Consider the following 12677-nt stretch of genomic DNA (forward strand, 5'->3'; position numbering starts at 1 on the left):
TAGATGGGGCACCAGCCCTAGATTGTGGGAGCAGTGGTGAAACCATTTGCCACGGATCCTATATTCTCAGAAGAGACTGGAGCAGATTCTTCACTAAGAGCAATTTCCACCGCAGCTCCCAAAGTGTTGGCATCCAATGGGAGGCCCAAAGGCATCTAGGATAGTTTGGGTTATCCCTTAGGCCAGTCTCAAGGAGACCATACTGGCTATGTTGCCAAATCATAGAGTTTGGCACACCAGATATGATGTACTGTCACCACTTAGGTTTGGATCCTCCTGAAACACCACCACCACCGCCGCCATGACCACCACCACCATCAATTGCTGCATTAGATTATGCTGGGTAATGAACAACTGCAAAATCTGAGTGGCTTATGACAGCAAGATTTAGTTCTCACTTTACACTATGTGCCCACTATGGACTGGGTGAAGTTCTGCTCAAGTCTCCTATCTCTGGAGTCTGTGCTGATGGAATACATCTCTGAAAGATTGCCAGTCACCATGATTGAGGGAAAGAGAGAATATGAAAATTGTTTACTGGCTCTTAGAATTTCTTCTTGAAATAGGGTGTTGGGCTTCTGGGTTGTGATTAAGATGGCATTTTGGTTATGTTAGGTCTGTGATCCAGCAATAACTGGATTCAGCCTCTCATGAGCAATCTTTACCAGATCCTGAAAAAAATGCATGAAGAAAATAGTAAGAAAATATACCATGTTTCCACTGATGTGTGTGTGTCCCCCAGTGAAGAATCCAGTGAGCTAGATAGGACCCCACCGGGAACTCCTTTGTGTTACCTGAGCAGCTTGAGACTAAAAGGGGTTAAATGCCTGCTTTGCTTACTTTCACTCCACAGCACTGATCTGAGTCTTATTCCTATTACTCCATATATCTGCCAACAAGAGGCTGAAGAGAGCACAAGATACACGGGAAGGAACTGGAGAGTGTTTGTCGCAAAACCACATGGAGAGCTGGTGTAGGCTGCATGTCCAAGCCACATGGTGAAAGAAGCCAGAGAACCTGAAGAGAGAAACAGGGAGCAGGAGCCGGCCAGTGGAAAGCATGCATGTTGGGAGACAGCCCGGTTCTCAGGAAGGACAGGCCAAGACCACAGCTTAGCTTCTCTAGGGTAGGAGAGGAAGAGAGATGGGAGGGACTCTAAACACATGTAAACACTCCCTTTTTAACAACTTCAAAATCTCCAGCCAAGCAGGGTGGCCCATAAAACTGTATCTTCATAAAGCATAGCATCCATTCCTAGGCAGACATTCAGTACTGAAAAGAAAGTCATGAGGGAATGGGGTTTTCCCACCGTGGACCTCCTTCTGGGCAGGGTCGGATAAAGGGGGAGAGTGAGCAGGCTCTGATATAGAGATTCTTTCCCCTTACACCTTATTAGCTGGCAAGAGTGACCCGAAATTGAAGCATGTGGATGCACGGAGGGTATCAGGTAATAATCTGTTCTTATTTCTCAGTAGGAAGGTGCGTCACTTTAAGGCTTAGACTTTAAAAAGTTCCTTGTAGGTTGTTGTTGATGCTGATTCATTATAATTTTATTCTGTATATTTCAAGCACCTACAGGTATTTTTATTTTTTCTCAACAGCAGGTGAGACGTGGTCTATTTTTTTGCCTGACACACAGAGTGTGGCTGGGGCCTGTGACTAGGTGCGAATGTCCTCTCTAGCTTCTAATTTGGGTCTCTAGCCGCTTCTTCCCAGCAAGAATTCTTAACAAGAAAAAGAAACCAAAATAATGTAGTTCCAATGAGTAGGTTATTTTATGTCAGTTTTTGCAGACAGTGGTTTGTCAATGCCAGGCGCCTCTGTGTTTTCTTAATAATAGAAGTAGATTTAGACTTTCAGACATGAAATTGGTTCACAAAGTCGTGGTATGTGAGTTTATTTCTGAGGGTAAGAGAAGTGATACCGTTCGAAGTTGCTAGAATAGTTGGAGTGGGGATGCAAATTACCCTGATGTGGATCTTGAGAAGCAGTGACAAGGGTGCGATCCTGTAACACTAGTAGGCGGTTCAGTACAAGGCCACGTTTTGCATCAGGAGCTGTGGCCAACTCTTTGCTTTTTCCCCTTCTCTTCTCTCTCCCCTTTGCTCCTGCACCTCGTCAGCTCTGCGGTGGGCTGGTGGTGGTTCAATGAGTAGGCTCCGGAGCCTGACTTCACAAGTGCAGATTCTTGCTCCACCATAGACGCCCGCATGACCTTGGCGAGTCACTCACTTTCAGTAGGCCTCAGTTTTCTTATTGGGTAGTGAGTATAATTTTTTCTTACTTCCTTGGGGGAGGACTAAGTGAGGTAATTAATGTAAAGTGCTTAACAAAATGCCAGGAGCATTGCAGGTGCCCATAAAGGTCTGTGCTCTCTGTGAGTCCAACATTACTCTGGGGGGTCAACTTTCCCAAGGCGGCTTGGTCTTTAAGCAATTTGGGTGCACTGTGAGATCATCTGATTTGCTTTTTGGTTCACGAAATATACTTAACAATATCTGTTACTTCTAAGATGAAGGCACCTGAAAACTGCAATGTAAAAGGGAATGTTATCTATGAGGGGGTCAGAGTGAGTTATTCTTTGCCCAGTTGATCTTAACCCCTTTTACTGGATCAATGTATTTGCACAAAAAGCTCTCTCTATAGTCTCCACATCTTCTAGGTAGTTGCTCAGGATCCTCTTCTTTCTTGTATTTCCCTCTCCCTGTCCATTTGTTCCCAGATGGTACTTTGAGCTCCTCTTTACCTCGTCCTGGATTCTAGGATTTGAGTCCACTTTGAAATTTGCTTCTGGCTGCTTCAGATTTGATAACCTTCAAAATAGTCTTCCTGCCATTTTGGGCCTTAGCACGCCCACTCGTGTCCCAGCTCTTCTCTTCCTTTTGGTGATGAGATGCCCCTACTGATGGCAGGAGTAGACTAGGCAGCCCTGAGCCAGAGCTGCTGGGACAGTGTCCTGGGACACTGGCCTTTAGTTCACCCAGCCTTGCCGTAAACAGCAATGTCTGGGGTGTGTAACCCTAGTGGGCAGGTAGGTTCATGGTCAGAGTCTCCAGAACTGGGGTTGGGGTCAGGAGGAAATACCAAAACCCCCCACAATGGCAAAAAGGGAGCTTCCCGAGGGACACGATACATCATACCCTGAGCAGGTGCTTAGCTATCATCAACCAGGTGGGTGCCTCTGTCGGGTAGGGATGTGTGCCCCTCACTTTGGTTGTGCCACTGTCTTTCCTGCCCTGTGTAGCTGTCAGTGTGTAAAGCAAACTTTGTGGTGGACCTACATTTGAGGACCTTGTATCCTTTGCACATGCCTGTTTTTGTCAGTCACAGTCATCGTTGTGATCACCATACCTGGTTCCAGCCCCTGGTCCACATAGCTCAAGCCATGACTGGGAGAGCCCTCGAGACCCTGAGGGGGAGCCAAGAAGGCAGACATTCCTCCCCAGGGAGTGCTCTGCGTCTTTCTCTCTCTACAAAACCAACCAACCAACCAACCAACCAAACAGTGGTTTTGAGGACCTAGGGAATTTAGCTAGGAGCTTTTTGAGGTCAGAGACGCTATCTCACTCATTTTTCCCCCCAATGCCTAGCACGATATCCGGTACATAGTAGTGTTGGAATTTTAGCTTCTTGCTTCCCGTCTTAAGTTGGGAACCAATTAAGAGCTAGACAGAGGAGTCAGACAGCTGGGAATCACAGGCTGCTGCCAGCCATAAGGTGCCTCTGTTCAGATTAGAAAAAGGCACCTTCTTTTTCGTCCTTTGGGCCTATGAATTAGAAGAAAACACCCACTTCTGGAAGATGATTGTAAAGAGGGACTGCCTCTGGGTGGACAAGGTAGAAGAAAGGGGCCGGGAGCTGGCTTGGTGTGCAGAAGCTGGGCCGATCCAGTCCCTGTTTGTCCCCAGGGCCACTGCCTTTGTGTGGGTGGCTCTGGAGATCAAAGCAGGAGGATTTTTTTTTTTAATATTAAAAGTTGAATTAGAATGTGTTGTGTAGATATGCCACCACAATGGGCATCCTAATTGTCTGTCATTCATTGAACTTACTCTTCAAAATAGTAGGCTTCTAGTTGCAGGAATAGAACCTGGTCATCTGTGCTAATCACATAGTAGAGAATCAACTAGGATGTGCCCTCCCGACACTGGCAGATATGGAACACTGAGGCTCTGAAGAACCTCTGCCAAGTTTGCTCAGTTCTTTCTCCCAAGGTCCACAACAATATCCTTCCTTTCTTTCCTGTGGGAGGAATAGGGGAGGAGGTGGGGAGGGAGGCCGTGGGTACTACTGTTGCAGAAGTTCTTACTCACGGCATCCTGAGACCAGGAGAAAGGAGGTTCTCAGTGACACAGTACTCAGTTAATGTTTCCCGAATGAGGGGATACATTTCAAGAAGAGGCAGGAATGCTGTTTATTGTATAACTGTGGTTAGCAAAGAACAATGGTAGAACAGTCAGGAGGTAAGTTTGGTGGGTTAAATGAATCTTTTGTGACTTGCTAGTATATCGGGAGTGTGTACACCATACATGGCTTGCGTTTTGGAGGGTTTTGTTAAACCTTGACATAGGAGGTGGAGGGGTTGCCTACTGATACAGAAACAGAGAAAGGGCTGTTTGAAGGGCTTACTGTTCAGAGAGTGAGTTGGGAAGCAGGCAAGATATGTTGATTCTAGCAGAGAAGGATTAATCAACTCATTTGGAAGCCATTCAAATTTGATTAGAGGGAGAGGAGATAAGAAGTTAGAACAATGATTTCTTAACTTGGGTATATTTGAACAGACTTATCTCTAGTGGATAGAATGGTGTTTAACCTTTATTCCTTGGAAGGAGAAGAAAGAGATAAGCCCATGAATTTTCAAGTTGCTGCTTCAGAAGGAGAAATCCTTTCCTTTTTGGTATCAGTCAGAATGCTGCACAAGAGAATAATGGAAGAAGTGAGAAAAGTTATTTTTGGGTCTTTTTTGGGGACTCTGTGTGTGTGTGTGTTGTCATTTATTACACTCTAATTACATTAATTAGAACTAATTATTTCATATTCATAAATGAATTAAATCATGTTAGTTTATCAGCTTAGTCAAGGAATTTGAGGTCCTAAAACACATGAAACAAATGAGTTTTCATGGTGGAGAAAAAGTTAGCTGTTGGGTTGGTAGTGGATGACAATGGGGTAAAGATGAGTAACCAGGAGGCAGGGTAAGAGCAGTACCTACTTGGAGATATTTGAGTCTATATCAGTTGTCTATTACTGCATGAACAACTACTGCAAGACTTAGTGGCTTGAAACAACAGTCATTATTTGGCTCATGGTTAAGGTATGGGATCAGCTTGCTGGTTTTCCTGGTGGTCTTAGCTGGGCCTATTCGTGAGTCTGTGGTCACCTGCTGCTTCTAGATAAGTTGGTGGGTCAGCTCGGGGGTTGCCTGCTTCCAGATGGTCTCCCTCACACGAGTGGTAGTTGACTGGCTGTTAGCTAGGGTACCTTGGTTCTCCTCCAGTGGCCCCTTAGCCTGTAGCAGGTTACAAAGGCCTATAAAATGTTGGGTTCAGGTGTCCAGGTGCAGCAAGGCACCAAGTACAACAACTTTCAAACCTCTGCTGTACATCATGTTTGCTAATGTTCCACTTGACAGGTCACTTGGCCAAACTCAACTCAAAGGGTTGAGTTTGAGTAGAATCTCTTTCTTGACGGGAGGGTCTACAATGCCACAGGGAGGGGAAGAATTTGCTGCCATGTTTCCTATCTGCTCCAGGAGTCTAGGCTACGGTGAAGGCTGCGGGGTGGAGGAGGAGGAAGAGAGAGGCGTGGGGGGGGAGGTTGGGCACTAGAGGTAATCTTTGTTCACTTCACAGCTTCTCCTGGGACCGCCCCTTTCTTGGGCTAAGCGCCATTGTGTGGTAAAAAGAAATCTCGCAGACTCAGAAACTAAAGTTAACACCAGAAATTACTAGGAAAGGGAAAACTAAGAGAGGACAGGAGTGTCTGATTAGAGGATACGTATTGCAAAAATATTTTAAAATGTTGCACAAAGCTCAGCATTAGATGTTATTTCTACTCAGGTCAGTAATGTAGACTTGGTGTTACCCTCCCATTATCTGGATAGGAAAACTGGGTTAGGGGGTACTACCCCACTCATAAAATTGTGTGCAAGGAGCTGGAGAAAACCAGGAATCGTACTTATTGAAGCTGAAACTAGACATTGATGAAAGGGTATTATTTCCCTTATTGTTGTGGAAAACTGGTAAGAGTAGACATCTTGCAATAGAGTCTTTTTCATCGGTCGTGTCAAGAGAATAAAAGGGCAACGCATGTGGCCAATATTCTTGAACTGTGCGTGCTGGAGCCTTAATGAGATGATTTATGATCTGAGCAGGGCATCATTTCAGACGTGGGAGGAGGTCGGGGAGCTGCTTTTCCCGCAGTGAGCTCATCCATCAGGGGACTGAATCATAGCAGCGAGCGGAGCCACTCTCTCCTCACCTGCCCTTATCTTCTCCAGGTAGCCTCAGACCTTGAGGCCTCTGAGTCCTAACTTCCTCTTGATAAAACGAAGACATTATTATCTGTGTCTTAGACTATTGAGCATGCTACCTTAAAATCAAGGCTTGGACTTTCCATCACCCCAAATCCCTCTACTTCTCTTGTCTTCTGTGTTTGTTCATTTGATTTTTGTTTAATTGACTTAATTTTTTTAGAGCAGTACCAAGTTTACAGCAAAATTGAGGGGAAGGTACAGAGATTTCCCATATAGCCCCTGCCTTTATACATGCACAGCCTCTCCCATTATCAATATCCCCCACCAGAGTGGTACATTTCTTTGATTTTTTTTTTTAAAAAGCCTTCTTTTGAAATAATTTCAAACTTATAGAAAGGTTGAAAGAATAATAGAGGGCTCCCATGTACCCTTTATCTAGATTTAATAATTTTTAGTGCTTTGCCACGCTTTTTCATATTCTCTCTCCTTTTTTTTTTTTCTTGGTGAGGAAGATTGTCCCTGAGCTAACACCTGTGCCAATCTTCCTCTATGTTTTGTATGTGGGATGCTGCCACAGCATGGCTTGATGAGTGGTGTGTAGGTCTATGCCCGGGATCCAAACTTGCGAACCCCAGGCCACTGAAGCAGAGCCCGTGAACTTAACCACTATGCCACATATATATTTTTATGAACAGTTTGAGAATAGCTTGCAATATTATTCCCTCTGATCTCTTAGTACTTTGTGTATTTTGTAAGAAAAAGGATATTCTCTTACACTGCTATAGTACAGCTGTCAAATTCAGGAACTTTAAAATTGAAACAGTACTGTTATCCAGTCTACAGTCCATAATCCAGTTTGGCAACTGTTCTAATAATGTCTTTTATAGCATTTTTTCCCCTCTGTGCAGGATCAGTTGAGGATCCTGTATTGCAATCAGTGTCCTATCTCTGTAGTATCCAAATCTGGAAGATTTCCTCAGCTTTTCTTTATTTTTGATGACATTGATATTTTCAAAGAACACAAGACAGCTGTTTCATAGAATGTTCACCACTTTGGGTTTGTCTGGTACTTCCTGATGATTAGACTCAGATCACGCGTGTGTTCCCAGCTGTCCACAACATCAGCAATTTGTCCTTGTCAGAGCATCACATCTGGTGGAAGACAATGCCCCTCTGGCCCTGACGGGTGACGTTAATTCCGTCACCTAATCAAGCGAGGTGTTGTCTGGTTTCTCCATTGTACAGTCACCATTTTCCTCTTTCAATGCTGAGTCATCTCGGGGAGACACTTGGGACTATGCACATATCCTGCTCCTCATCAAACTTTTCCGCCTGGATTTTGCATCCACTGATAGTTCTTGTTTGAATGAATCTTTCGTTTTTTCTTTAAGGTGTGCACTCTAGTGAACTGGTCTCAAGTCAGTGTACAGGTAAGCCCTGGCTGCCTCCACACCTCAACTCTCTTCCAGGGAGATCAAAAGCCTTCATACATTTCAAGTTGGGGGACAAAGGCGGGTGGGCCGTAATGGCTGACCATTCAAAATAAAGCAAAAAGAACAAGTATTAAGGCAAAGATTAAAAAAGTTTTGGGTTACATAATTTACACAAAAGCAATGCTGTCCCCCTCCCCTGTGTGGACTCGGGCGAGGACTGGCCCTTCTCCTTCGGGAGAAGGGGGGCGGCTTTGGGGAAGGCAAGGGACTTCCTGTAACAATGCATCTCAGGATATTTGGAATGACTATTAAAAAAAGAACGATGTACAATCAAAGTCCTTGGCCACATCATAGAACTTTGGGGATGCCGCTCCCACGGACTGCTGTCACCTTCACCATTCCAGTTTTTAAATCCTGAGTCAAGCACCCCCCCCCCCCCAAAAAAAACCAAATAAAGTCATGCCAATCTCATCCTGTTTTCTGCGCAAGTTAGGTTTTGTCAAGAAAGGTTGTGTTGTACTAACAGTCTGCCTAGAAGCATTTTTGGACTCGTCGTGCTCCTGCTTGCTGATCCACATCTGCCCGAAGGTGGGCAATGAGGCCAGGATGGAGCCGCCAATCCATACGAGTACTTGTGCTCATGGGGCACGATGATCTTGATCTTCATGGTGCTGGGAGCCAGGGTGGTGATCTCCTTCTGCATCCTGTCGGCGATGCCTGGGTACATGGTGGTCCCACCCGACATCACTGTGTTGGCGCACAGGTCCTTACGGATGTCGACGTCACACTTCACGATGGAGTTGAAGGTAGTTTCATGGATGCTGCTGGATTCCATGCCCAGGAAGGAAGGCTGGAAGAGGGCCTCAGGGACGCGCAACCGCTCCTTGCCCATGGTGATGACCTGACCGTCAGGCAGCTCGTAGCTCTTCTCCAGGGAGGAGCTGGCGGCCGCGGTGGCCATCTTCCGCTCGAAGTCCAGGGCGCCGTAGCAGAGCTTCTCCTTGATGTCACGCATGATTTCCTGCTCGGCGTCGCTGTGAAGCTGTAGCCGCTCTCCCTGAGGATCTTCATGAGGACCAGCCAGCCAGGTCCAGACGCAGGATGGCGTGGGGGAAGGCGTACCCCTTGTAGATGGGCACAGTGTGAGTGACCCTGTCACCGGAGTCCATCACGATGCCAGTGGTATGGCCAGGCGCGTACAGAGATAGCACGACCTGGATAGCCACGTACATAGCTGGTGTGTTGAAGGTCTCGAACACGATCTGGGTCATCTTCTCACGGTTGGCCTTGGGATTCAGGAGGGCCTCGGTCAGCAGCACGGGGTGCTCCTCGGGGCCGCGCACAGCTTGTTGTAGAAGGTGTGGTGCCAGATCTTCTCCATGTCGTCCCAGTTGGTGATGATGCCGTTCTCGATGGGGTACTTCAGGGTCAGGCTGCCTCTCTTGCTCTGGACCTCATCGCCCAAGTAGAAGTCTTTCTGGCCCATGCCCACCATCACGGCCTGGTGCTGGGGACACCCCACGATGGAAGGGAAGACGGTGCCGGGGGCGTCGTCGCCAGCAAAGCCGGCCTTGCACATGCCGGAGCCGCTGTCGACCACGAGCGCAGCGACGTCGTCATCCACGGTGACCTGGTGGCGGTGTAGACGGGTGGTGGCGGCGGAGCGGCCAGGGCGAGGGGTTTCTGCTCGCGGGGCGCGCACGGTGTCAGCAGTCTGGATGAATCTTTATTATGATAGCTGCAGGGTTTTCTGTGCCTCCTTCATTCCATAATTTATCTTTCTATTCCACAGTTGGAACCTGGCTCCCAACAACATCATCACGTTATTCGTTTCCTCAGTCCTACGATACCCATAAAATAGTTTCAGAATAGCTAAACCAATACCACAGTGAAGAACACACCCACCAGAAAGAGTTCAAGATTTGTTTGCAGGTCTTTTCTTCCCTAGATTGTGGGTATAATGTCAAAAAGCTGTGCTCAAAAGTTATTTGGATTGGTTCTCTTTTTTCCCCCTTCCGTGTGATATTTATCCTTCCCTCCCAACATGGTTATTGATTTAAAATAGTTGTGTTCATTTGTTTCTGCATCGATGAAGTATTGGGGGTCTTTCCCTCTCCTCTACGCCATCCTCTCAAATCTAAAGTCTATAGCCTACTGCACAGTCACGTGCCGCATATGTCATGTGTCAATGACAGACTGCATATATGACAGTGGTCTCGTAAGTTAGTACCATATGGCCTAGCTGTGTAGTAGGCTCTACCATCTAGGTTTGTGTAAGTACACTCCATGATGTTTGCACAATGACGAAATCGCCTAATGACACATTTCTCAGAACGTATCCCCGTCGTTGAGCAATGCATGACAGTGTTAGCCTCTTAGGGCTAGCCATAACAGAACACCATGGACCAGGGGGCTTGAATGAAAGAAATTTATTTTCTCACCGTTCTGGAGGCTGGGAGTCCAAGATCAAGGTGCTGGCAGGGTTGGTTTCCAGTGAGGCCTCTCTCCTTGGCTTGCAGATGGCCGCCTTCTTGTTGTGTCCTCACATGGCCTTTTCTCTGTGCTCACACACCCCTGGTGTCTCCTCCTCTTCTTATAAGGACACTGGTTCTCCTGGATTAGGGCCTCACCCTTTGACTTCATTTGAGCTTAATTATATCCCTACAGTCCTTTCTCCAAGTGATATTGAGGGTCGGAGCTTCAACATACGAATTTTGGGTGGGACGCGATTCAATCTACAGGACCCACTGTCCTTCAGCTGCCCCGTGAAGCTCTTGAAGCTGCTTTTGAAACTCGCTGAGGCTGCTGACTCCTTTTGGTCTGATTCCTTCCCTGTTCACCTGTTTACTTGTTTCCTTATGCATTCTTTTGCACATTTATCCAATCATTCTTCACTTTACTTATTCAAAAACTATTTATTCAAATACCTACTAAGCATAAGGCACTTTGCTAGTCATAGGAGATATAATGGTGAGGAGGAAAACAAAAAAGATATGTCCCAAGAGTTTATAGTCAATTGCGGGAGCCTGACATTGATGGAGAGTCCTCCAAATAACAATTGTATTTTTAATTTCTTAAATGTGTAATACAATGCAGTCGTGCTCCAAAGAATATAAGAAAGTGTAAGAGGGAGAAATTGACCTATTTGGTGCGATTAGGGAAGGCATCTCCAGTAAAGTGATATTCATGCTGGATTCCAGTGGAAGGCTAAGTGTTAACTGGAGGAAGAGGAATAAAGAACAAGAAGGGGAGATGGTATCATAGGGAAATGATGTTTTCTGGAAAGGAGTGAAATGTCCTAAGGACTATCATTTTAATAATCTGCACCAATACCACCAAATCCTTTGCCAGCCATCCTGTATTGTCCACTTTGCCCATCTGCAACAGGGTATTGGTCCAATCACCTGTAGGACAATGTGGCTGTAAGTCACACCTCTATGTGGAATAGTTTCACTGCAGATTCATCATCTCCAGTAACAGTAGCCTGCTTGCTAATGTTTCTGTGTTTCTGGGCAATTCTTTTTCTATTGCTGCTGCTCAAAAGCTGTTTCTAACCTGGCCCATTTTTCTTGAGCAACCTCACCCGTTGCTGCCTTCTATGAATGAATTTTCCTAACACATAGCACATAGAAGCTATTATGTGAGAATATCCTAAACAATAATTGTCCCATATGCTGGTAAGTTTGGTGCTCTCTCTCCAGCCCCCTGCCCCTCCCCCACTCAGAACCAAACATATCTGTATCTTCTTTCATTCTTCTCTTATCTCTGTTGAAGAGCTGTTTTTTTTTGTTGTTTCTGATGTAATCCGCACTGTGAATGCCTCTATAGCGCAGGTTGACAAAGTCAATGGCTTGCACATAGTCAGAATCTGAAATAGAGAGAGAAGCTAGAAGGGAATCCATGATGGTTGCTAAATCTATGAGGAGGGGCTGGCTTGGGGGAATTGTATTATAAATATAAGAAATTAAAGAGACAGAAATAAAAATGAGATAATCATGCTGGTGAATTTCTGAGATAAGGTTGTTGTATATGGCTTGCCTTTGCGTATCTTATTCTATATTGGCTACCTGTTATTGTTAATAAACCACCACAAAATTTAGTGACTTGAGATAACAATCATTTATTATTCCTCATGAGGCTATGAGTGATTGAGCGTGGCTGATCTTGGCTGAGCTTGCTCAAGTGTTGGTCGTCAGCTTTTGGGTTGCCTGAGGGCTGGTTGGTCTAGGATGGCCTTGGCTGGGGAAACTCAACTTGACTCCACAAGGAGTCTTTCACATTCTTCTAGTTTGCTAAACTGGGAATGTTCCTGTGGTGGTGGGAAGGGTCCAAGAGGGAAAGCTGAAACATGAAAGCACTTTTTCAAGCCTTTACTTGCATCAGATTTCCTAATGTCCCAATGGCAAAAGCAAGTCATGTGACCAGGCCAAGAATCAGTTTAGCGTGGGGGCCCTACCAGAGGGCATGGATACAAGGAGGCATAAAAAATTGGAGTCATCAGTGTAATCTATCTACCATGTTCTCTGTAGTGTGATGTTTGTGATCCTATCATTCCCTTGAACCTGCTCTCAATTCCCAAGTCCAGAGGACTATTTTTTGGTCTTACACTCCCTGACCTCTTCATAACACTTGACACTATTGGCCATTCCACTTCTTTGTTTAAGATTCTTCCTCCTTTAATTTTCCTTTTTTGAGGAAGATTAGCCCTGAGCTAACATCTGCCACCAATCCTCCTTTTTTGCTGAGGAAGATTGGCCCTGAGCTAATGTCTG

The 12677-nt window shown here is 45.7% G+C and overlaps 1 pseudogene; it reads right to left on the bottom strand.

The window, feature by feature from the left end:
- Nucleotides 1-219: 219 nt before the first annotated feature.
- The window catches only part of LOC138923684 (actin, cytoplasmic 1-like), a 49159-nt pseudogene continuing 36701 nt past the window's right edge, over nt 220-12677 (bottom strand).

Source organism: Equus caballus, chromosome 3 (genome assembly GCF_041296265.1).
Source record: "Equus caballus isolate H_3958 breed thoroughbred chromosome 3, TB-T2T, whole genome shotgun sequence".
Lineage (NCBI taxonomy): Eukaryota > Metazoa > Chordata > Mammalia > Perissodactyla > Equidae > Equus > Equus caballus.